The sequence below is a fragment of the Cupressus sempervirens genome, chromosome 10, assembly GCF_028749045.1.
Source record: "Cupressus sempervirens isolate cs-2001-9-10 chromosome 10, ASM2874904v1, whole genome shotgun sequence".
Taxonomy (NCBI): Eukaryota; Viridiplantae; Streptophyta; class Pinopsida; order Cupressales; family Cupressaceae; genus Cupressus; species Cupressus sempervirens.
Genome location: NC_143127.1, coordinates 637,514,304 through 637,539,644, shown reverse-complemented (window position 1 = coordinate 637,539,644; position 25,341 = coordinate 637,514,304). Strand labels below are relative to the sequence as shown.

General features: G+C 32.4%; 1 pseudogene; it reads left to right on the top strand.

The window, feature by feature from the left end:
- Nucleotides 1–25,063, top strand: LOC149535438 (ubiquitin-activating enzyme E1 2 pseudogene; annotated as a pseudogene).
- Nucleotides 25,064–25,341: the final 278 nt, after the last annotated feature.

Here is a 25,341-nt window from a genome sequence, read left to right as displayed (position 1 = left end):
ATGGAGATCGCAACCTTCTACATAATGGTGCTTTTGGATGGTAGAGATAAAATTGATGATGTCTGTGGTGCTACTGTTCAAGGTTCTTATAATGCATGGGATGGATATGTTGAAGAATCTCCAATGTATTTTCATCATGATTGGTATCAATATGGACAAGGAATGGGTAACCGTGGTTGGGACAGGCCATCAGGCATTGGAAAAGGACATAGAAATGACACAAACATGGATTTCCCCCATAAGGAATATGAATTTCATGGAAATTATACTGCAGAAGAAGCTTGGGGTGGTATTCAAGATTCCCAAGAGCAGCATGCATTTTTTTTACAAAAAAAATGTTAACAGCATGAACAGAAAATGCAGGTCACAATTGGCATATGGAGATGTATAAAAAGAGCAATCTACATGTTAAGAAAAGACCACACATCAGATGCATGAAGACAACGAAATAGATTGAATGCCAGTAAATAGAGGATGACAATTTTTAAATGATTATCCCGCATTGAGTGGGTATGGGATGTCTAAATACCTTAAATACTAATGCACATAGCAATGTAGTTGTATCCAAAGAAAAGGGCTTTTGGGAAAACAGTTAGCTCTCAAGTGTACTTGTTCATCTGGCCAGTTGGAAGATAAGTATAATTTTAAACAAATGCACATTCTAAGTTGGTGACATTAGCAAGGAAGTAAGTTGTCAAAAAGGTCCAAAATTTGGTGACTCGCCACCTCGCCATCGAAAAGTGGTGAGAAATTCTGGCTAGTGAGGTAGCGACTAGTCGAAAAATTTCCAAAGCTCGACGGGAGTAAAATCCAATGTAAAATGTAACATGGGTCCCATTTTTGATCCAACAAAAAATCAAGTAGCGCTAAGTGGTAGATGGTTGAGCGAACAGGAGGTGATATGGTGCAATCAGATTAGTTGCAATGAGATTGTGCCATGTGGCACATCCAGTGGTCCTCGCTTACTCGCCAAGCAGAAGATGCATGAGATTTACCATAGCGAGTTAGTGAGAAGATGACATGTGGCAATGGGTCTCATGTTTGATGATATGGTAGATGCAACAAGTGGTCCAATCAGAAGATGCCATGTGGCACTGGTCAAACTTAAGGTTGACCACAGATTAAAAGGGTCAGGGAAATATTGAAGAGTTAAAAATAATAATATTTTATTATTATTTTTGTTACAAATGCCCATGTCAAGTTTTAAAATCAAATGGGATTTTTTCTAAAGTTTGACTTTAGAATATTTAAAAATTTTCAATAAATTTAAAAAATCAAATTTGAAGATAATGGTTTTCTAGCAGAGGAGTCATTTTCAAAATGACTTTCAGTGAGTTTTTGAGATACAAAATAGGTGATTTTATATATCGCCGAAATTAGGAGAAGATGAACTATTTGATTTTGGAGTTAGTTTTTGCACAGGTAATAGCTAGCTCAAGCTACAGGAGGTTTTCTTTCAGGTTCCCAGATTGCAATAGATTTTAGGTATCAGAGTTCAAAATTGATTTCTAGCATGGAAATGACCTGGATACACATAAAAGATGGTAATAATGTAGTTGGGGTTGAATTGGTTACATTAAAATCAATAAAAACTATCAAATTTCACCAGAATTGCATAAGGTTTTAGATATTTTAGATGCAAAAGGATTTGATCATTAGGCAGAGATATTTCAAAGCAGTTGCAATGTAATGATGAAATAGAAAATCAAATCAGATGGAAGAAAGAGGTTAGAGGGAGTCTTTACATTTGTAGGAGATGGATTTCTAAGTCGACAGATGGCAGTCGCATGTGAGATCCAAGAATTCATCTATCCTATATTATTCTTTATTTCTTCCATTTGAGGGGTTCTAGTTTTTTGTTACTGTGAGACCATTGTTGGTAGGAAAGTTGTAGTCATTCTGTGAAACCACTTTTTTGGATCCAGAACTGTGATTTGACCTCCATTCTTCAGCATTTCTCTATTGTATTGAGTAGCATGTATGTTTTATGCAGATAGTTCTTTTCTATTAGGTGATCTATGAGCTATTTTTTGTACGTCTTTCATGTATTTGTTTTCAAGGAGAATGAATAAAATACAGCAAAGGTTTCCAATTTCAATTTGGGTCTTGTCTCCTATTTATGGATCTGTAATCTTTCTAGTTTGTGATCAAGGATCATAGATTAGGTTGCATTTCATTTTGAAATGTATGTGGTTAAAATGTCTTGCATATGGATTAAAGAGCCATGTAATTGCTTGGTATTTATAATAGGGTTTGCAGATTTCATGGTGGGATATTTTGAGTATGAGATTCAAATCTGAAGTAGATGTCTGCTCACAAGGTGAAGGATAGATCAGGGATCTGGATGTAGTAATATGTCTCAGATTTCCAAAAGATGTATGGTTATAATTCATTTAATTTCCCAATAGATAAGGCACTGATCAGAAATAGGATCATTAAGTTCTGTTGCTCATACTTGGGTCTTGTTGTCATCAACATATTAAATCATTTTCCCCTTTTATGTTGAAAGTTATTCAATGATTAACCCGCACTTAGCTTGCCATTTTCATGAATTATGTTCTTAGCTATTTCATGCTTGTGATTCCTGGTTAAGTATAGAAGATTTAGGGGTTTTTATTTGCTTTACATTAGATTTAGTGTATGCTTTGACAACTGGTACCATATAAAGAATCTATAGGTATACCTGCCTAGGTTTTGCAGAGGCTAAAGTGCAGAAGGAGTATAGACTTATAGTTGGCCCAAGTTCTTGGTGAAGTGTGTCCATTATTAGAGATAGTTGTCCATAGATGCATTCTTGCCTTGCATACTTGGTTGTTGAAACACTGTTAAATCAGGAACCAACACTGTACACTAACCCCTAGTAGTGGTGAAGATAGCTATGCCTCCCAACCACATGGCACTCATAGGTCCACACCCATCATGTTGATGGAGATAATGATCCAACCACAAACACACAAAAATAACATCCATGGCTAACACTGATGTCAAATAGTATGATGGCTGTAACCAAGAACCTAAGACAATGCAAGTATTATAGGTCCTAGTCAGACACTCATAAGGCTACTAATTAGGGGTTGACATCATGGAGAGTCACTTAGCATCAACAAACCCAAGCTAGTATTGGTAGAATGAACTTCCCAATGGAAGACACACAATCAAGGTAGCATCAACTTCCCAAAAGAAGGTCTACAATCCCATTTTTAATTATCTTATATTGTATTACCACTCACACATTTTATTTAGTTATCACTTAAAGCTCCCTCTACCAACCCATGGTTTCATGATCATTCAGATGGAAGATAGAAGCCCCCTCCATATGCTACCCTACCCTACTCATGCTCATCCTATGACAAGTGCTCGTGGGCATGCATACTCCCATCCCAACTCCAATGATCATAACTTCTGGAAGTACTAGAGAAGGTTGAGACTCACAAGTCCTCTAACAAAGGTACACACATGTACTCGTGTGTGGCATACCACCATTACAAAGATCACAACAAAAAGATTGGATAAGAACATAGAGCAAAATATCACTCAACCAAAAACAACTTAGGATGATGGATTCTACATGAATCCCAAAGAACAATAAAACCATACATCATGAAATCATTTAACTGGCCTCAATTGAGGAGCATGGATTCTACATGAATACCAATGATGCAACAAGACCAAACATCATGAACTCACTCAACTATCCACAATCTAGAAGCATGGATTCTACATAAATCTTAGTGTCCATGAAATAAAAGCATAGGTCTAAAAGAAACCATAACATTAGGTATAAAATTACTCAACCAAACACAAAGTTAGGAGTACAAGTGTGTCATGCATCCCAATGCAACACAAAAGTTCAATAGTGGACTAACTGATATCCAAATGGATCATCCAGGTCCATGACCCACATTGTCCCAAGAAAACTCAAGAAAATAGAGTGGCATGCAAAATGAGGCAAAAACCCTAAACTTCTAAAAAACTTTGAAATTAAAACCCATTTGACCTGTGGGTGAAAAAACCCCAAAAATCCAAAAATAATTGAGTTGGGCCACTATATGCAAAAGCAGCTAGCATAACAGTCCAAAAACCCAAACCCTCAATCTAAAAAAAAATGTAATGCTCATACCCACCCAACCGTGTAGAGCTAGTATACAAAAATAGATGGGAACACTAGTTCTTAGCCTCCAAACAAATAGCTACCAAAAATAGAAGAAAAAATAGATCCAAAACAATAAAATGAGAAAGCCCTACCTCACAACGAAAAGGGAAAAATGGGAATATGAACCATAAAATAAATAGCTCGTAGAAGTAGGTAAAAATCATAGAAATCTAAGGTTTCCCTAAGCTAGATCCAATGAGCTCAACCTCGCAATGATCCCACGCTTGTAGCTCCCACAACGAACAAAATAGTATATCCTCATGAAGATGATTTTGGGTTTTACTCTCTAATTTTCTAATTCAAAAGTGATAAGTGAGGAATTAAATTCCTTTTTGGATACTTATTCAATTTTTGAGTGAATAATTGATTAGAGAAAATAACTTTCCAAGCTAGTTAAACCCTGAATCAACCCAAATGAAAAAAAGCTATTTCTAGACATAGGAATTGATCTATGGAAAAGCTATCAGAAATTAAAATAAATCAATTAAAAAGCCCAAAAACCAAAATAAAAAAAATCTCCTTAACAACTTTTGCGACAATGTGAATCTCTAAATGCACAAACACACTCACTGGTCTAATCACATAATGCAAATGAGTTTAGATTTAATAATCACTAAAAGGTTTAATTAAAAAATTAAAATAAGGATATGTCAACCATATAGGGATGACATTGGTAAAATATGAATCACTGAATCACTAACTCCATGTGCCACTACTAGGGATATCAATCCTACACACTAAAAAACATGATCAAGTGCAATTGAATATAATAACATAGTTAAAGCAATAAATGCATTAAATCACCTAATTTAACCATTTATTTAATTATACTAAAATAATCTATTTACCTCACTCATGTTCGCATAAAGTATAACAATGCAAGAATGAAGTAAATAACCATAGCATTAAATCCATCATGTAACATAATCAATGATATGTCTAAACACCAAATATCATCATAAAACACACTGTCATCTCCAAATGGCATCATCATTCAATATGATTAACTACACAAAATAGTAGTCAAACATCTATGATACTAAAATCAAGGTATAACATTTGACCCTTAGGTCATCTCAAATGTAAAACATGAGTAGTAAAATATATCTCAGATCAAAATATAACAAGGTAATTATCTATAACAAATAACTAATGAATCAAACATGGAAAATTCATTTCTAATTATTTAAGCATTTAATAATTATTTTTAACACAACAAGAAAAGATACTTAAAACACATAAGCAAACGGAGTCATAAACATGACTAACCACTACTACATGAACCTGGTCCTATGTAGCATGGTAATAGTACATAGTGCAATCTCTACAAACATTTCAAGGTAATCATGAAACAACACCATGATACCACATCGATCTTGGTAACCATTGGCACAAACCTTAGTGAACCATAAATCACATCATAATCTCATAAATTAGCCAAAGCATAATTAGAGAAACTGATACAGAAACATAATTCAAATCACCTCTACGATGTAGACCACTCATGGTGCCGAACATGATCCACCATGACAAAAAATCAACAAGGTTGCATCCATCAAGATGAATTATAGAAGTCAAATGGGAGAGGCACTACATCATCCCCCCTAAAGACTAGGCCTACTCCTGGATGCCTACAATCCAAGAATAGAATCCAAAACACATCAAGAACCAAAATCAAAATTGAGCAATAGGAATGACTCAACAAACTATCCACAAGTCAAACCAGATCACTCCAACATTCATAAACCATCACATCAACCACCAAATAGGTCAACGACAATAGAATAGGTGTCACACTCATACAAGGTCCTCCAACAAGGAACCTTCTAGGTGCTAAGAAAAACCCATCTAGCAAAAATGTCAACAATACAAGGTGAGGCAAAAGAAACTCTACCTCATCCAAAAGTGCCCAACTATGACATGCACCTACCACATGATCATAAACCTAGGTCAACACATTATGCACTTCCAACAAGAGTTAAAATCATGGGGAATAACCATCCCAAAATTCCCAAGTACACTATCATGTCACACATGAGCATCCTTTAATCCATATAAACTCACCCATAAAACATAGAGGATGATAGTCTACTAACAAAATTACACATTCCAAAATTATACTCAACACAACAAATCACCAAGCATAGGAGCGCAAGGCCTCTCTAAGGTACAAAAGCTCAACTAGCACTGGGAACTAGGGTTATCTAACCAAACAAGATATCACCTTTTGACAAGGTTATAAAGAATTCAATAGTGGAAACAACCATGTAGTATCTATATAGAAACTCTTAAGATGGTAACATGTGCCCAACAATACCATGTCCCTCCAGCATCATGCTGGGAATACCATACCCAACTTACCACTAAACTCAATCTCCAACCTCAAGTCAATGGTCAATGAGAAAAATTGACCGAGATAATCCTCTTGAAGGAATAGGCTTAGGGAGAAATAACTATAGAGTATTAGGACTAAGAGAGAGTCTCTCTCAACCTCTATACTAAAACAACCCAAGACACATTAGGGAATCTCGCAATTCCACCAACCATCCAAATAGTCATCCAATAGTAACTAAGCTACTGGCATAACTACACTAACCTACTCTCTCAAAAGAGAAAAAGGATATAGAGATGTGCCAAAGACAACTTCCAAAAAGGGGAATCTAGACTCATCAAAGAATTGAGTCACTCCCTAATGACAAGGCAAAATGATCCTCAAAAAAGGAATGCTCACAAACCACACTTCAACTCATAAGGGTGGATCGATGTAATAGGAAACACACAAACCCAAGAATGAACTCCAACAAGTACCTAGTAGATTATGAAGACTAGATAACTCTTCAATTATGATTAACATGAAGAGTTAAACTTCTCTAATGGCCATAAATATGATATGTCATGATTGAATTGGCCTCTATTCAAAAAAGGTACTCAGAACATTAACCAGCAACTCCAGAAGTGTGAAGAGATGCTTGTTGTTCCCCAACCAAAATTTTGCATTAGCATAGACTTGCGTGAAGTTTCTCATCAAACTAGACAAGAAAGTGCAATGAATTAGGCAAGAAAGTGCATGACCACTAGAGTCTCGTGTGAAATTTCAAATCAGCATAAAATTACCTTCACTCTAGAGGCCATAACATTCACATTCAAAACTTGAAATGGATCCATTCAAAAGTTTTAGAAAGATATTGACGAGGCCTGTGACATGATGGAGCTTAGAGAGTCCTAAAACTTGAAAGTTTTAATCCCCACTCAAGCTAAAACATCAAAGACAACTCAAACAATCTCGGTTACCAAAACAAGCAACAAACAAAACCTCCAAAAAAACCAAAGAGAAGACATTTCTAGAATGACATAGGGCATGAAAATAAAGGTAATTCACACATTGAAACCATCATTACTTATCTTTCATAGTTTCATTAGTTAAACATAACATCAACACTAATGCACAATGAAATTGAAAGGTTTCCAAAGCAAGGGTTCAAGAGTCACTTACCATAAAATGAATGCATATTTTTTCAAATTTATTTCAAGAATAACATCAAATCTAATCACCATTTAAAATAATCCAATAATATTAACAACTTTACCTCTATCACAAACACACTAGCATATTCTCTATGGTATTATGCCTTATACGTACTACTAGAGGTTCGAGATGAACATGGTAGAGTCACAACACACAACTAGGCAACAATTAAAAGACATTTAGAATAGACATCATGAACCAAAAAAAATCCCAAATGGGGAATTGTCAATTCCAATAGTAAATATCAAAAAGTGCACATTTCAACAATAAGTCAAACATGATAACTATCACAAAGAACATGATAGATGAAATTTGATGACTATTCCAAGAGAGGAAAATACTGAAAACCAATGCTAGCCCAACAACATTACATGGTATTCAACTAGGAATAGTCACACAAGAGGGATAAATCACTGCACAATGCTAAGGAATACATCATCCTAGCAACATTAGAGAACACAATCACTCACATCAAGAAATATACCATCAATAATCTCATGCATATGCTTACAACATTAATTTCCATTCAATGCAACATTTATATATCCATCAATTTAATACAATTTTTCGTAAACTTATAAAGAAACTAGATTGGGGACTTAAGTCATTAATCGAAAAGATCTAAATACAACACCTACTTGCAATGATTCAAAATAAACACTCATTTTCCAATGAAGGGAACCATTTCATTACTATAATGACAAAATACAAAAACATAATTAAGATTCATTTATTTACTTACAATTAGGAGAAAATAGGAAAACAATGCACCTTGCTCCACAAGGAGAAAAAAGAGGTACTCAAATCCAACACATGGACACAAATTAGTCGTTCCATCCAAAAATGTCACACACATAGCCAACCAAACAAAGTCACATTGATTCCATCTACAAAACAAGGAAATACTCACTTCTTCCTCCTCATATTGATCTAGTTGCATCTACTAGATAGGAAAGTCCATCACAAGTAGATACCAAAGCAACAAAGATCAAGATTTCTCACCAAGAGACTCATACTCACACATGAAGCATCAACCACAAGGGAAACATAAATGTAGAGATCCCAATGTTTGAACATGGGTTTTGATACCAGATCTAATGTCCTGCCTAGAGATTCTTGGAACAAGGATTCAACTCAAGCCAAGATTTTTTATTTATTTTACAAGTATGAATGCACATGACAAATTCATACATGGATCACAAAGATCACAATGGAAGACTCAACACACAATCTTGACAACCAAAAGATCTCCAAACACTACTACTAACCAAAACAACTGACAACAGAAGATGCATAACTAAATCTGAATCAAAACATTCCAAATTCAAAATGTGACACCAAAGGATTGAAGAACATCTAAGTGGGTACCCAAAACACTTCCCAAAATGTTTGGGTCTTACCAAAAAGTTCCTACTATCTACCTACATAGGTTTTTGCAAAAGCTAGGTGATACTTTAAATCAGCACTGGGCAATATTTTATAGTATCATGTGACATTTCTCAAGAAAGAGAGTGACACTTTCAGGGATTGCACAATAGTTTTCTTAAGGAATTATGATAATTTACAAGTATCATATGAAACTTCTTCAATGGGGGTGTGATACTAGAAAGTATCACATGAAAAAACTCCAAGAGGCATGCAACACAATTAGAGAATGCATGACAAAATTCCAATTGGCGTATGACACTTTATTGTATTGCACCATGCTAACACATGGTCACCCAAGAAAGAAAGAAAACTACTCTAAGGGTCAAAATGAGGAATAAAATGGGAAAACCAACCTCCACACTAGGGAGTACTAGATCCACATAGATCAATGAGTGAACACTTGAGTGCATAATCAACAATATGCCATGAAATAAGAAAGAGGAACATCTATCCATCTAAACAATAGCAATAAAAGAACATACTAAAAGAAAAATCATAGTGAATAGAAATAACATAATAGAGTGCAAAACAACCAAATTAAGCATGTGGTTCCTCCCAACCATCAAAGTGTCACAAGACAATTGTGCATCCTAGCCATCTCCCGTGCATAACATCCCAGACCATTGATTAGATTGTTGGTACTATCATAATAGGGATGTCACTACTAAAACATCCTATAATATAAGCATAAGGAAATCTAACATGCTAGTAGTAAAGCATAACATAATCTTACAAGTAGACAACATCACCTATCATATGTGAATCATCATAATAAGGAAATCTAACATGCTAAACCAATAAGAAATATATAATCCAATACAGAAATTCATATCATCTAGTCATATGCTAAACATCATAACATGGGAATGCATCAAATAAACTAACATCATCTAAACATGATATCCAAGCATTCCAATGAAAGCATAAATCACAAAAAAGCATACTCTGAAACTTGAAGTATCAAGTGAAAACATCCTACAACAATCGCACTAGGATAAAAGATCATCTTTGTACATTGGCCCCTAGTAGTGGTGAAGGTAGCTACACCTCCCAACCATGTGGCACCCATAGGTCCAAACCCACCATGCTATTGGAGATAATGATCCAACCACAAACACACAAAAACAACATCCATTGTTAACACTCACGCCAAATAGAATGATGGTTGTAACCAAGAACCTAAGACAATGAAAGTAGTATAGGTCTTCGTCAGACACTCATAAAGTTAATAAGTAGGGGTTGACATCATGGAGAGTCACTTGACATCAACAAGCCTAAGCTAGTATTGGAAGAATCAACTTCCCAATAGAAGGCACACAATCTAGGCAACATCAACTTCCCAATGGATGGTGTACAATTCCATTTTAATTATCTTATATTTTATTACCACTCAAAAAATTTATTTAGTTATCACTTACTTAAAGCTCCCTCTACCAGCCCATGGTGTCATGATTGTCGGGCTGCAAAATAGAAGTCCCCTCCATATGCTACCCTACCCTACCCATGCTCATCCTACAACAAGTGCTTGTGGGCATGCATACTCCCATCTCAACCCTAATGATCATAACTTCTAATAGTATCATAGAGTTTTGAGACCCACAAGTCCTCCAAAAAAGGTATGTGCACATACTTGTGTGTGGCTTACCACCATCATGAAGATCATAACACAAAGACTAGCTGAGAACACAGAGAAAAATATCACTCAACTGAAAACAACTTAGGAGGATAGATTCTACATGAATCCCAAAGAACAATAAAACCATACATCATGAAATCACTCAACCAACCTCAATCTAAGAGTATGGATTTTACACAAATTCCAATGATGCAACAAGACTAAACATCATGAACTCGCTAAATCAGCCTCAATCTAGGAGCATGGATTCTACAAAAATCCTAGTGTCCATGAAAAAGAAGAAAAGGTCTAAAAGAAACCATAACATTAGGTATAAAATTACTCAACCAAACACAAAGTCAAGAGTACAAGTGCATCATGCATCCCAGTGCAACATAAAAGTGGAATATTGGTCTAACTGATATCCAAATTGATTATCCAGGTCCATGACCCACATTGTACCAAGAAAACTTTAGAAAATAGAGTGGTACATAAAACGAGACAAAAATCTCAAATTTTTGGAAAACTTTGAAATTAAAATCCATTTGACCTTTAGGTACAAAAACCCCCAAAATATAAAAATAATTGAGTTTAGACACCATATGTAAAAACAACCAGCATAATGGTGCAAAACCCCAAATGCTTAACCTTAAAAATAGGAAAATGCTCATACCCACCCAACTGGGTAGAGATGACATATAGAAATAGAGGGGAACACTAGTTCTTAGCCTCCAAACAAATGGCTAGCAAAAATAGAAGCAAAAATAGAGCCGAAACAATAAAATGTGAAAGCTCTACCTCACAGCAAAAATGAAAAAATGGGAATCTAAACCATAAAATAAATAGCCCATAGAAGTAGCTAAAAATCATGATAATCCAAGGTTTCCATGAGTTGGATCCAATGAGCTCAACCTCATGATGATCCCATGCCCATAGCTCCCACAATGAACAAAACATTAAATCTTCATGAAGAGGATTTTGGGTTTTATTCTCTAAATTTCTAATTTGAAAGTGAGAAGTGAGGAATTAAATTCTTTTTTGGATACTTATTCACTTTTCGAGTAAATAATTGATTAGGGCAAATAACTAGCCAAGCTAGTTAAACCCTGAATCAACCCAAACAAAAATAGGGTATTCCTAGAAATAGGATTTCATATATGGCAAAGCTATTAGAAATTAAAATAAATCAATTAAAAAGCCCAAAAACCCAAAAAAATAGAAATCTCCTTAACAAATTTTGTGACAATGTGAACCTCTAAATGTACAAACACACTCACCGGTCTAATAACATAATGCAAATGAGTTCAAATTTAATAATCATCAAAACGTTTAATTAAATAGTTAAAATAAGGATATGTCAATCATATAGGGATGACATTGGTAAAATATGAATAGCTAAATCACTAACTCCATGTGCCACTACTAGGGATATAAATCCTACACACTAAACAACATGATGAAGTGCAATTGCATATAATAACATAGCCAAAGCAATAAATGCATTAAATAACCTAATTTAACCATTTATTTAATTATAACGAAATAATCTATTTACATCACTCAAGTTGGCATAAAGCATAACAACACAAGAATGAAGTAAATAACCATAGCATTAAATCCATCACATAACATAATCAACGATATGTCTAAACACTAGATATCATCATAAAACACATTATCATCCCAAAATGGCATCATCATGCAATATGATTAATTAAACAACATAATAGTCTAACATCAATGATACTGAAATCAAGGTATAACATTAGACCCTCAGGTCATCTTAAATGTAAAACATGAGTCATAAAATATCTCTCAGATCAAAATATAACAAGGTAACTATCCACAAAATATAATCAATGAATATATCATGTATAATCCATTTCTAATTATTTAAGAATTTAATAATGATTGTTAACACAACAAGAAAAGATACTTAAAATACATAAGTGAACACAATCATAAACATGACTAATTGCTGCTACAGGAATGTGGTCCCGTGTAGCATGGTAATAGTACATAGTGCAACCTCTACACACATCTTAGGGTAATATGAAACAACATCATGATACCACATCAATCATGGTAACCACTGGCACAAACCTCAATGAACCATAAATCATATCATAATCTCATAAATCATCCAAAGCATAATCAGAGCAATTGATACAAAAACATAATTCAAATCACCTCTATGGTTTAGACCACTCATGGTCCCAAACATGATCCATCACAACAAATGATGAACATGGTTGCATCCATCAGGATGACTTATAGAAGTCAAATGGGAGAGGCACTACAAGGATGGTGTTAATATAAGAAATTCACAAGGGTAATTATTCAAAGTTTTCTTAGAGTAGGAGGTTTTGGTTTTTCTAGTATGTTATTGATTTTCATCTAGTTACTTTTTTCTCTTTCTTATCTCTACATGGTTCAAGGAAGAAGAACCCAAGATGAACTAGGTAGCTTTATCTAAGAAAGGACAATGCAATGACCGAGAAGAGCCAACACACTTCCCACAAGTTGAAGTATACAACCCCTATGTTAATTCCCCAAAAGTATTTCATACAACCTATTCATCATGCTTATAAGAAGACTATTTTTGATTTCATATCATCAAAGAGTCTTTAAACTGCAATGCCTACACTATATTTTGACCAATTTGTATTTGGGAAAAAAATATGATAACTAGGGGCATGTTGATCTTAACAAAGAAATCATGGTATATTAAGGACCTCTTAATAAAATAAAACCTCCTAAGACAAGAATGAAAGATGCATCACCTCAGTTTCCTTTTTAAAATTTCAACCAACGAGATAATAAAAAGCTCAAGAATATTTCTACTTCATCTATACCAAAGTTTTATGTCTTAGTTACATATAGAGGACCTACTTCATCTAGACCAAAGTTTTATGTCTTAGTTACATATAGAGGACCCACAAATATTATTTTTGTAATTTTATATAATTTTTACAATCTATGACTATATCATAGATGTTCATAAGATTAACTTATTCTAAGCCACTCTTAAGGAACCAATTGTTAGTTTATGGAACTAGGTGGTGATGTTGGTCACAAGATTTAAATGAAAGAATTTTTTTTGGAAAAGTAAAAGGAGTATTTTAGGGGAAATTATTTAAGGTCAATGTTATACTCAAGATGCCACAAAAGGAAGTTGAAACTTTAGAGGATTATTTCTCTAGATTCTTGTTTATTTTGCAAAAGAATACCAAACATTAATTGAATGGAGAATCTCTAAATTTGCAAACTTTTAGAGGAATCCATTAGGGAGATTGTTGAAGAACTTTATGTAATGACTAAAAGAGATATTACGTAGATATATTGGGATGATATAAAGAAGATGTCTTAATTATTTAAGAGAAGTTTTAAAGAAAGGTAAAGGATTTAGGCCTAATATTGGAAAGGCTACAAGAGATAGATTATCTAGAATAGAGATTACACACCTATTATCTAACTTCAAGAAATAAATAATCAACAACATAGAAATAAATTTGGATATACTAAAAGAAAAGAAGAAGTGTGGAGAATCTTGATCTATACTAAATCAATTCTTCTCACATTTTAGTGAGAATAAAATAAATTTTTGATGCATTACAATTCACAATATAGAGATGAATTCCTTACCTACAAATTTAAAATATTTTGATGGAGATGAGGAGCTTCTTTCATTTCTTAGCATAGGCCTTGGGCCCAGAGTCAAGGTATGCTTGAGGATGCTTTACACAAGTTTAGTTCCTATAATAATTAGTGGAAAAATAAAAATCCTTATAATTAGAAATATCCATCTCCTAAGAAACCTTCTAAGAAATGAAATAACCATTAAAATTAGTATCAACCTCATCCTAATCAATGAAAACAACTAAATTGGCAATATCAATAAAAAAACTAGTAACCAAATTCTTTTATCCAATGACAAAAATTACAATAGAAATAGTAGAAACCACCCGATGAATGGAAACCTTCAAAAAGTAACTAGAAATAGTTAGTTGAATGGAGGCCTAATAAGAAATATGGCACCCTATAGAAACCCTAACAACATGGTATAATGCCTCTTCCTCTTGTAGTTAATTCTATTTATCCTAAGAAAATTTAGTTTCCAAATCAACCTACACCTAGCACTAATAAAAATGTATCATAGTAGTAAGTTTATTCACCTAATGTGAATTCATAAGATACCTATACCACTAATATCAATGGTATCCATTTAACATCATGAGCCTCCCTACCTTTACTAGCTTAGCTAGTGATAACTAAATTAATTACTAATGAGGATTTAATTAAAGAAGACCAAATTTAAGTTACTCCCACATCTATTTGAGATTGTACAAAAGAAATTGTTCCCTATCCTTAGAGGATTATTCAGGCTATAACAAAACCTCAAAAGTGTAGTTGTTACTAAAATTTATAGTTAGCTAAAGTAAATGACTCTTGAAATCACTCTTCTTGGTGCCATTAAGGAAGTACTAGTCTATAGAAAAGCTATTAGGGATGCCTCCCTCAAAAGGCTTGGGAGGAAGAGGAAAGATCCTATGACTATTCATGTCTTAGTAAAAGTGTTTGATCATATGCTAGAAAAAATAGCTAGATCCATAAATATTTATATCTAAGAAGTAGTGTGGTTACCATACATATTAATGGGGTGCATGATTTTAAACACTTAAAAAATCTCTAGTAAACAACAATCTTCCTTTTTAGCATTTTAATCTTTATCCTAGATTACACCTTATCCTCAAACAATTTTGAATAATTATTTAATCAATAATCCTCCATCAAATTATTACTTCATCATTTATTTAATTTTATTCTATGCTTTGAGTACTTATCCTATGATTCATTTTATTAAAAGAAATTTCCCCTTTTAATTAAATAAAAGTTCCCTTTAACCTATGCATGTACATGAATTTTTTTTTTCCTAAATTAAAAATAAAAGATAAACATTTTTTATCTATGCATTGAATACACACTTCCAAGGTGAGTGGAATATATTTTACCTCTTAATATGCTCTACTCATTCTTTTACCTCTTAAACATAACAATTGATTTTTCCTCTTAATCTCCAACCATCTATTTGTGTTTAAAATGAGGCTCTTTCCTCACCCTCTCATATCTTATTATTTCATGTTATTGTTATGTTCTTGCACTTTCATTTAAGAATTTGAGAACTAATATTTTCTTTATCATTTAGTTTGCTTTAATATTAGCTTAATATTTCCTTTTATTGCATATTTATCTTAAATCACATAATCTAACTAGGAGGATTTTAGCTCTCATCTTGTTGAATTAGATTTACTTTCCTTGTACTTGTATTGTTAGTGTATATGGTTAATTTCATTTCATTTATTAAATTACCTTTACTCTCTTCTTAATATTTCCCATTATGCACTTGCATTTAAATTTAATAATTATTTGTAATTATTAAATGGCTATTTCCTCTTAGGGTTTACCTTTTAGTTTTTTTGATCTGCTTCTATAAAGATTGAACTTTTGTAAATATTTCTCATTGTTTTACTCTAATAATATAATTTGCATATTTTCAAAGAAAAACCCATGCCCCTTCTTTTCTTTTTCTTCTCTATGATAGGTTCTTGCACGTAGGTGTTATTCAAGTTTTGTGGATTTATATTGCTCAAATCATTCATGGTATCACAATGTGATATGTTGTAGCTTGTTCTTACTTGTATAAAAAGAAGAATGAGGGGTTGACAGAATAAATCTAGATTTTTTAGGGTTTTTTTTTTTTAAAATAGGGGGTCTCTAAAAATTAGAGCTTTTTGAGTCCAAATAGACATCATAGTTGGATTCAAAATATGTCAAAGCCCCCATTTTCATATAAAATTTGTCAATTTTTGACAACCTTGACTGGGGAGTAGGGTAAACTTTAAGAAACCCATCTCCAAAAAAAGATATAAAATAATGGAAAATCTTTCATTATTTTGAAAAAGAAAAAAATCTATTGGTGAATCTCTCAAATTTTTATTCTAAATATGATTAATATTGGCTATTATTTTCAAATCATTATTTTTTTGTACAAAATAATGAAAAATCTCAATAATAATAGGAAATTCGTTAATCACCATGGAATATTACAAATCAAAATTGAACATTTTTTTTACCTTGTGGAATATTATGAGGATTGTTACATATATTTTAAATCAATAGTAAAAACTAAATATTGGTCATATATCCCTAAAGTAACCAATAATTATGATAATTATTGGTCAGGTCAATTTAATTTCTCGAATAATCTATTATATTTAGGTGACTAAAATCTAATCATGTAATGAATATTGTGGAAAATATTTGAGTTTAATTTTTCAATAAAATAAATTATTGAGAGATTTTAAATATTCTAAAACTAAATTTTATAAACCTATGGTGATTTAGGTTGTATCAAATCTTAAATTATTAGCCAAATTACTAGCCAAATAGCTTTAAAATTAGCCAATTTATGAATATTAGACACTAAAAATACCTTGCTAGGGAGGCCAAAAAAATTGCATAACAGGGTCCACTAGTACAAAAACAACAATATATGACTGAATAGACTATTAAAATTGTAGATATATGACCATTGATAGTTTATTGCTAGTGATTAATTTTCCAACCAAATTTATGACTAAACTATTTTAATCATTAATTTAGTCATTGATTTGATATTGATCTAGCTATTGATTGTTATTAAATAGTGGTTTATTTGGTAGTTTATTGAGTAGTTGATTGTTACTAAATAGTAGTTTATTTGGTAGTATATTAAGTAGTTAGTTTGGTAGTTGATTTGGTAGTTAATTTCATAGCATATTTGGTAATATATTTGTTAATTGATTCGGTAATATATTTGGCTATTGATTTGCTAGGTAATTTGATAGTTTATTTGGTAGTTTATTTGTTAATTTATTTGGTAGTTTATTTAATCATATAAAGGCACGATGGAATCGAATGACCATCCTCCTACTTTTAAAGCAAGTGTTCTTCCATTAAACTACTACCCTTTAAAGAATAGTAATATTTTTAAATGCATAATATAAAGATCAAGAGAATGTTTTCATTGTCAAATTCATTGCACATGTCTTATTCCCCTTGTTATAGTAAATTTATTATCTGACTTGTCTAATAAAATTACAACATTATGCGACATATTTGGAACTAGTTCTATGGTAGCCACTTCCTCTAAACTAATATTTTCCCAAAGAGAACATGGTTGGAATGTGGAAATTTATTCTTGTACTACTACAACATGTTCTTGATGAATTTTCTTTACAAATATTAGTAATATAGTAAATATCACCAAAACATTCTTTCCCAACTACTACAAATATTGACCAAAAATCTATTTTCCACAAACACCACTATTTTTTTGTATATCAAACAAAAAGAATGTGTGTATGTGATTAAAAAACTCCTTACCTAACCTATGTTTAATTTATTGAGTGCATGTTGAATATTCTATCACTTTTCAATGCTCTTACTTGTGGTCCTTAACATGATGTCCATTCATTATCTTATCAAATTAAGAGGCAATTCATCCCTATACTAATAGTCATTGAATGAGTTCAAATATGTGATATAAGAGAGAATGGTGTCTTGGGGACCTTATCTTATAGCTTCTTACCTTACAAGAATATTTCCTATTTCTCTAGTTTCCCCTATGGTTTATCAATTATCCTTCTTGGTGTGGTCATTTCATAAATCATAGTACAATACACTTGTCAATATCATTCATAGAAAAATGCAAACAAATGTCACTAAAGGAAAAATGAGACCATAGCAAGAAATCTTGCGAGGTAGTGCAATAATAAACTTCACATTGTTGGAAAAATATATAAATACAATAATTTGCTGCAAGAACCAACAATAATTCTTATTGATTAAAGATTTCAAGAATCATGCAGTTGTACCAAGGTTTGCTCATGGATGAGTTGGAAAAGTGGTTTTATAGAAATTAGTGGGTATAAGAAGAAAACTCCATGACCCCATCTCCTATGTCTCTACTTGCTCTCACCATTGGTCATGGTTCTATAACTAGTGATGGCTCAATGTGATGCTTTCTCATCATCACCTTGACCCTTTGCATTCTACTACTATTGCTGAGGGGTTATGGGTGGTAGATTTTATTGAATTAATCAACTAAGTTTTTGAAAGAAATTGAAATTTGGTTGAGATCTTGAGGTTGTTAGGCATCCTAACCTTCTGCTCTACCTTATGATGTACTACACATGCAATTCTAGGGATCCTACCCCTTTTCAGCCATTGTGGATAACCATAGGCATCCTACACAAGATGAAAGTTCATAAGTTGAAAAGTAATGGGTTAGGCTTCTAGTGTTGAAACTAAGCTCTGATACTAGAATATCATGCCAAAAATATACATGGAAAAAAGTACAATTTTTTTTTTAAGATAACACTTAGGAATCTCTCATAAGGAACTATCAAATGGCTAGGAGTTTAGAATACCTAATAGTTATGCCTTACAAGGTTGCAACATACTTTAAAACCTATTAGTAAGATGATACATAGTAGGCTGGTAAAAGGTTCAACTCTAATGGGCATCAAAAACCATGGGAGTAGTTTTATTAATACAACATAATAATCAGGTGGAAAGAAAATAAAATCTTTTAAGCTCTCAATGTTAGCATATATTAGGGTTTACTAGTTGTCATGTCATGGCATTCAACTTGGTATGAACTTGAACTCTTCATCTAGGGTAAGAGTATGTTAAATGATACAATTATTGTAGATGCAAATGTATATATGTTAAGCACCATGAATATGGGTCATGGTTAGAACATCAAATAGTTTGGGTTGTTAGTTAAGCCATGGTATATGCATAAAGGGGTTCACTATAGTCTTTGAGTTTGAGCATTAATGTACATGAATTAGAGAGAGAATTATTTATTTCCAATTTCTTCCTCCTTGTCTTCTAAAAATTATATTTAATTATAATAGTAGTTCCCATTTAATTTTTAACCTATATCATTATTTGATTTTAGGTAACATATAATATTCCAATATTCTCTCTCTCTCTCTCTCTCTCTCTCTCTCTCTCTCACACACATACTAATATTCACTATAACCAAATTCCTAGTCCCTTAACATGCATTAACTTATTCTATGCTTACACTCTTACATACTAATTCCTTTCTAACATATATCTTGTAACTTAACATATCTCCCGATTATCCTAACCACTACCACCCACCCTTACCCCTACTCATTTCAATTTTCCTCAATTCCCTTTACTAATTTTTAAATTCCCCCTAAGTTCACTCACATGGGATTCCCATCCACTTACCTACCATGTATGTGTTGAGTGCTTCCCACAAGTGTGTTTGGTTCACATGTGCGAATGTGATTGGGAAAGTCCATGTCCTTAAGTGGCCCCTTTTTGGCTGCGTTAGGAGAAGTGATGAGGGAAGACTGAACATAATGGTGTTCTAAAACATTTATAACTTAAACCTTTTTTAGAACACCTTCCAATACCCTGTCCAACGTTCCAACCTAGAGCCATGCATTGGGTGAAGTGTGGCACATATACTTGGCATGCTTTATGCATGACTTATGACTATTGCAAGGTAGTTAAGGATCCATTAATTCTTTTTTTTTTGTGTGCTTTTTTTGATATTTGGTATTTGGTGTTATCATTTCATTGTGTAAGCACATGTGTGTGTGTGTGTGTGTGTGTGTGTGTGTGTGGTGTTTTCACTTTTGTCTATCCTCTCACTAATAGAATTTTGATTGTTGTTTATGTTTTATGATGTTTGGCTGACAACTTTCTACGAAACATTTTGATTGTAGTTGACTTCTAGTTTTGATTTTATATCTTTGTAAAATGATTTTATTATAAAGGGAATAGGTACTACCATAAAAGTAGGTCTCCCACCTTCTTTTGTCTCTATATTTTAAGCTAGATAAACACCTGCTGATAGACCCACAACTTCTTTATATTGGCTCCAAGATTTGATAGAGTGACAATGAGAACTTATATCAAGGAAAGTATTGGGATGGGAATATTGCTATCAAAATACTGCATATGGCTTAGAGAACTAAACTAGAGAAAAAATTAGAGGCAAAATTTCAAAGATAAGTTACAATGATTTATAAAGTATAGCATTAGAACCTTTATGAGTTCATTGAAGCATGTAATCATCCATTAAATATGACTATCACTTAATTGGTTCTAAGCATGTATCTACAAATGTACATGATGAATTTTCTCCTCAAATATAAAATAGATCTTTACCTTGAAATAATTTATTATCTTTATATTAAAAAGCCATGGATTGTTTACATGCTAATGGGATTAGTCACAGGTTCCTAAATCCTAAAAACCCACTTATTATTGAAAATGAGAAACCTGGCGAGTTAATTCATTTTGGCTTTGAAAGGAAAGAATTTCTAATAGAGACAATGACTACAGAAAGAAGAAAATGTTTTTGGATGACCATGAAGATACATAATACTGTTTAAGACATGACAAAATATCCACCATCCTTCGAGAAGTAACAAATAACCTTCCCAAAGACTTTATTGAGGATCTAGAATTTATTCTACAGTATTGGTGGGTCATGGACCCAAACATCTAGCTAAACTTTGGATAGATAGTTTAAATGTTGAATATATTCTTATGTACTATTCTTTGACATCTGCATCCTATACCATTTTCAACAAGTAGCATTGATTGTCTGAATGGATTGCCAAATTTTAGGTTGTTGAGAAGAAGTTCATTAGAAGATGGTGGCATACTTACAACAACAGGAGGAAAGAGGCAATTTTCTTATTTTGGTCAATTATTTTCATTTAAAATTCATAACACCTAATTTTAGTGAATTCAATCAAATGCTTGATATTTTTACATGGACAACTCTCTATTCTATACTAAGGAATCATAGAACATATTTTTGGGCTTGTGATATCGCTAATAAGATTCAACTATGTCATTTTTTAATCAAACTCATTAAGCCATATTTCATGTGTAGTGATTTACACTAACCCATATCTCATGAAGATGAATGAAACACTTAACAAGCATTGGATCTAGGTGATGCTCATAGAGGTAAAGCACAGATCCAATGTGTGTTGGGTGTTCCATTCATTGTCATGACAATTTTTTTTTGTATAAATCACTACTTGGGAAATATGGGTCAATGAGTTGGACTCAAAAACTACACAGTTGAATCTTGATAGCAATAACACAATTTGACTTCCTATGGAAAATAGCTCCTCAATATTTTTGGACATTGTCTATGTCTCCATGTTATATGGTAATTATATAAGAGGTACTAGACTTGTACTAAAAGAGTGAGAGTTGAAAGAAATTGTAGAACCTTCAACTTGCTAGAGTATTTACAAATTTAAAATTTGTCAATACTTGAGATTCATCATGATCTATGAATGTAAAAGTGGAATGTTGTGTATTTATTAAACTATCATCATATAATCAACTTTTGGACTATTTGAATTTACTATGAAAACATGTATGAACCAAAAGTAATTCCATCATTTATTAAACTATATTCCCCTTTCCTCCTCAAAATGACAATATGAAAAATATTTTTTAAAACTATTTGTTTAATGAATGAAAACAATCAAACACATTCTTGTAAATAAAAATGGATAGAAGCCATTGAAAATATCATAAATTCTACTAACAATATTACCCCAAGAACTGGTATTTTAGGTTATGCTAAAGGATAAAAATTGAAGAATTATATTGTTGTGCAAAAGCTATTGGAAACAATATTCCATGATCTTGTTGTAGCCTCTAGATGGAGATTGTGTTATGCAGACATGCTTCTTTTTTCAAAATATTTAAGGGTTGACCAAGAGTTCTAATGTTCTTGGATTAGTCAAGATAAAATATTTGTGGGAATGAAGGAAACAAATATTTGGAGAAAAGTAAAAGTACATTCATTGATGTATTGTCAAACTCTATAATGGTAATACAGATGATCTAGAAGCATTAAAAAATTTGGCCCTACAAGAGTCTCTTCAAACTTATTGAGCTAGCCACCATATAAAATACATGGGATTACTCTCCAACATCTATTAAAGGGGTTGCCTTGAAACTATGATGATGGATCTCAATCCAATCACTTGTTAAATTTGAGAAGATTATTTAAACTCATTTAGATGATGGTTGGGGTAGTTCAACATTTAAAAGGAGTTATGATTTCAACTTTTTTTTGGTAGGAAATACTATTCATCATTAATCAATGAAGTTTTTGACATGTCTCTTTACATCTGAATGTACCAGATTATGAGGAATATGAGTGTTTCATGGAATCTTCTTAGTATAGATTGATAATTTTTCTTACTTCACATCATTTTAGTGATGGTAGGTAACAACTATAACTTATGAGAATATAGGAGTTGTTATATTTTCTAATATGATGTGGCATTTGGATCCATTCTCTATAAATTAAAATTTAATTCTTAGTGTTCTAGTCAACTACTATTCATTTTTGAGGGTTGAAAAGATGGGTAAAATTGGATTTGTTATAGCCAAGTCATGAGGTAAAAATTCTTGCCATTGTAGATAGAAACCCAACTAATGTTATCGACATTGATGAGGATTTTCACAATAGGAAATTGGTAGTATATGAAAGGGAGGCTATACAACACCTTTTTGATGCAAATGTTCTCATCTCTTGTATTTAAGGTGTTGGACTTAATATCACAAAATATTGGTGGGAGTAAAATGTTCCACTTTTCAAGATCTAATAGAAGTTGAGATATCAAAATTGAGTGGTAATTTCTATTTTACAAAAGTTGATATTGGTAATTGTCTTTAAAGATATTATCCTTGTGAAAGATATTGAGTATAATGAGTGTTATCATAACCATAAGCCTTCAATTTTGTTTAACAAATAAGAAATCAAGGGGCTATTTGGAAGCATATTCTATGGCTTTGGACCTGAGTTGACTATATTTTATGTTGATGGTAAGAAATCACACATTGATATTATATCTTCTATTTCTAATGATAAGCTAGTTGTGGTTCCATTCATTTATGATGAGAGGTTAGAGTTCTAGGATGATGACCTAGTTTTGTTCTTTTTCTAAAGTACAGGGTATGTTAGAATTAATGATGTCAAACTAAGAAAGATAAAGATTTCACATCCATATTCTTTCTTGTTGGATGAGTATAAAATAGATTTTGGAGGTTATACTAGTAGAGGCATTGTCACATAGTTTAGGCCAAAAAAATGTTAAGCTTTAAGCCACTAGGAGAAGCACTAGAATATCTTGGGGAATTTATTTTGACCAATTTTTCTAAAAATCTTCTTCCACTTCTACATCTAGCTTTCCAAGTGCTTGATAAATTTGTAAATTACTTCGATTGTTTTCCATATGCTAACTTTTGATGAAGATGCATGTATTTTTGTTGAGGTAGTAAAAACTATTAATGAGACATCTTCTTCTGATGAGAAGCTGGATGTCATTGATGATTTTTTTTGAAGAACTTTATTAGTGGTTCATGAGAAGGATTTAATCCAAAGGCAACTATATTTAGTGGGAATCATTAGATAGGAGGTTGTCAAAGTATATTCTAGAGAGTTTCAACCACTTTTTTAGTTCTTCTATTTTATTTCATTGAAATCCCTTTCAGTCGATCCACTTCATTTCAAGAATGTAGCACCTTAAACTAATTTTTTTATATCCAAATATATCTATTTTGAAGAGATATGAAGGGAAAGTTGGAGGATGTAAAAATGTTTGTTATCAGTGTAGCAGCTCTTAGGTGTGAGATTCTAAAATGCTTAGCCCTCATGGGGGTTTTCTTTGGCAACAAAGGAAAGTTGATCAACATAGATGATGAATTTATTGAGAAGATCAATCTTAGAATGAAATTCTCTTTAGGAATTGGAACATTTGGTAGGGAAAATTGCCAATGATAGCATCAACAACATGGGAAATCACTTCAAAATTTAAGGTGGAGTCATTGTAAAATTATATTAGCATTAATATTGAAAATATTTTTCATGATTATTTATGAGGTAACCTTGATTTTATTTTGAATGCATTATCCAATGTAAATGTTGGGTTGTGTTTATATTTAAGATGTGTTTATTTTTAGAAGTCATTACTAGAGTCATGAACTCTATGAGACAATTAAAATACTCATGGTTATTCCTTATTTAGTAGAGAAATATGGAGCATCCAAAAATCCTCTAGAGAAACAAAATTTTATCTCTACATTTCATTCATAATCACACAATATTGATTATTGTCTAACTTGGGAAAAGTTTGAGTTTGAGGGTTTTTTAGAGAGATCCTTCACCACTGTAAATACAAAAAAAGAAATTGAGGTTTCCTTTTTGTAAAGTAGCATACTTAAGATATATGTAGAAGGAAAGACATCACTAGTTAATTGAAGATTTTGTTGTATGCAATCCAAATTATCACTATGCCAAAGACATGGAAGATGTATAAATACATCTCCATAGGAACCAAAAGTTAGGTATATCCTAATACATGGACTTTTGTTACTGTCACTATGAACAAGGAAGGGTACACCACAAATGAAATGAATTACACTCTATTCTAACTATCATATGAACAAGACATATAATTTGATGAAGAAAGAATCCTAACACACTAG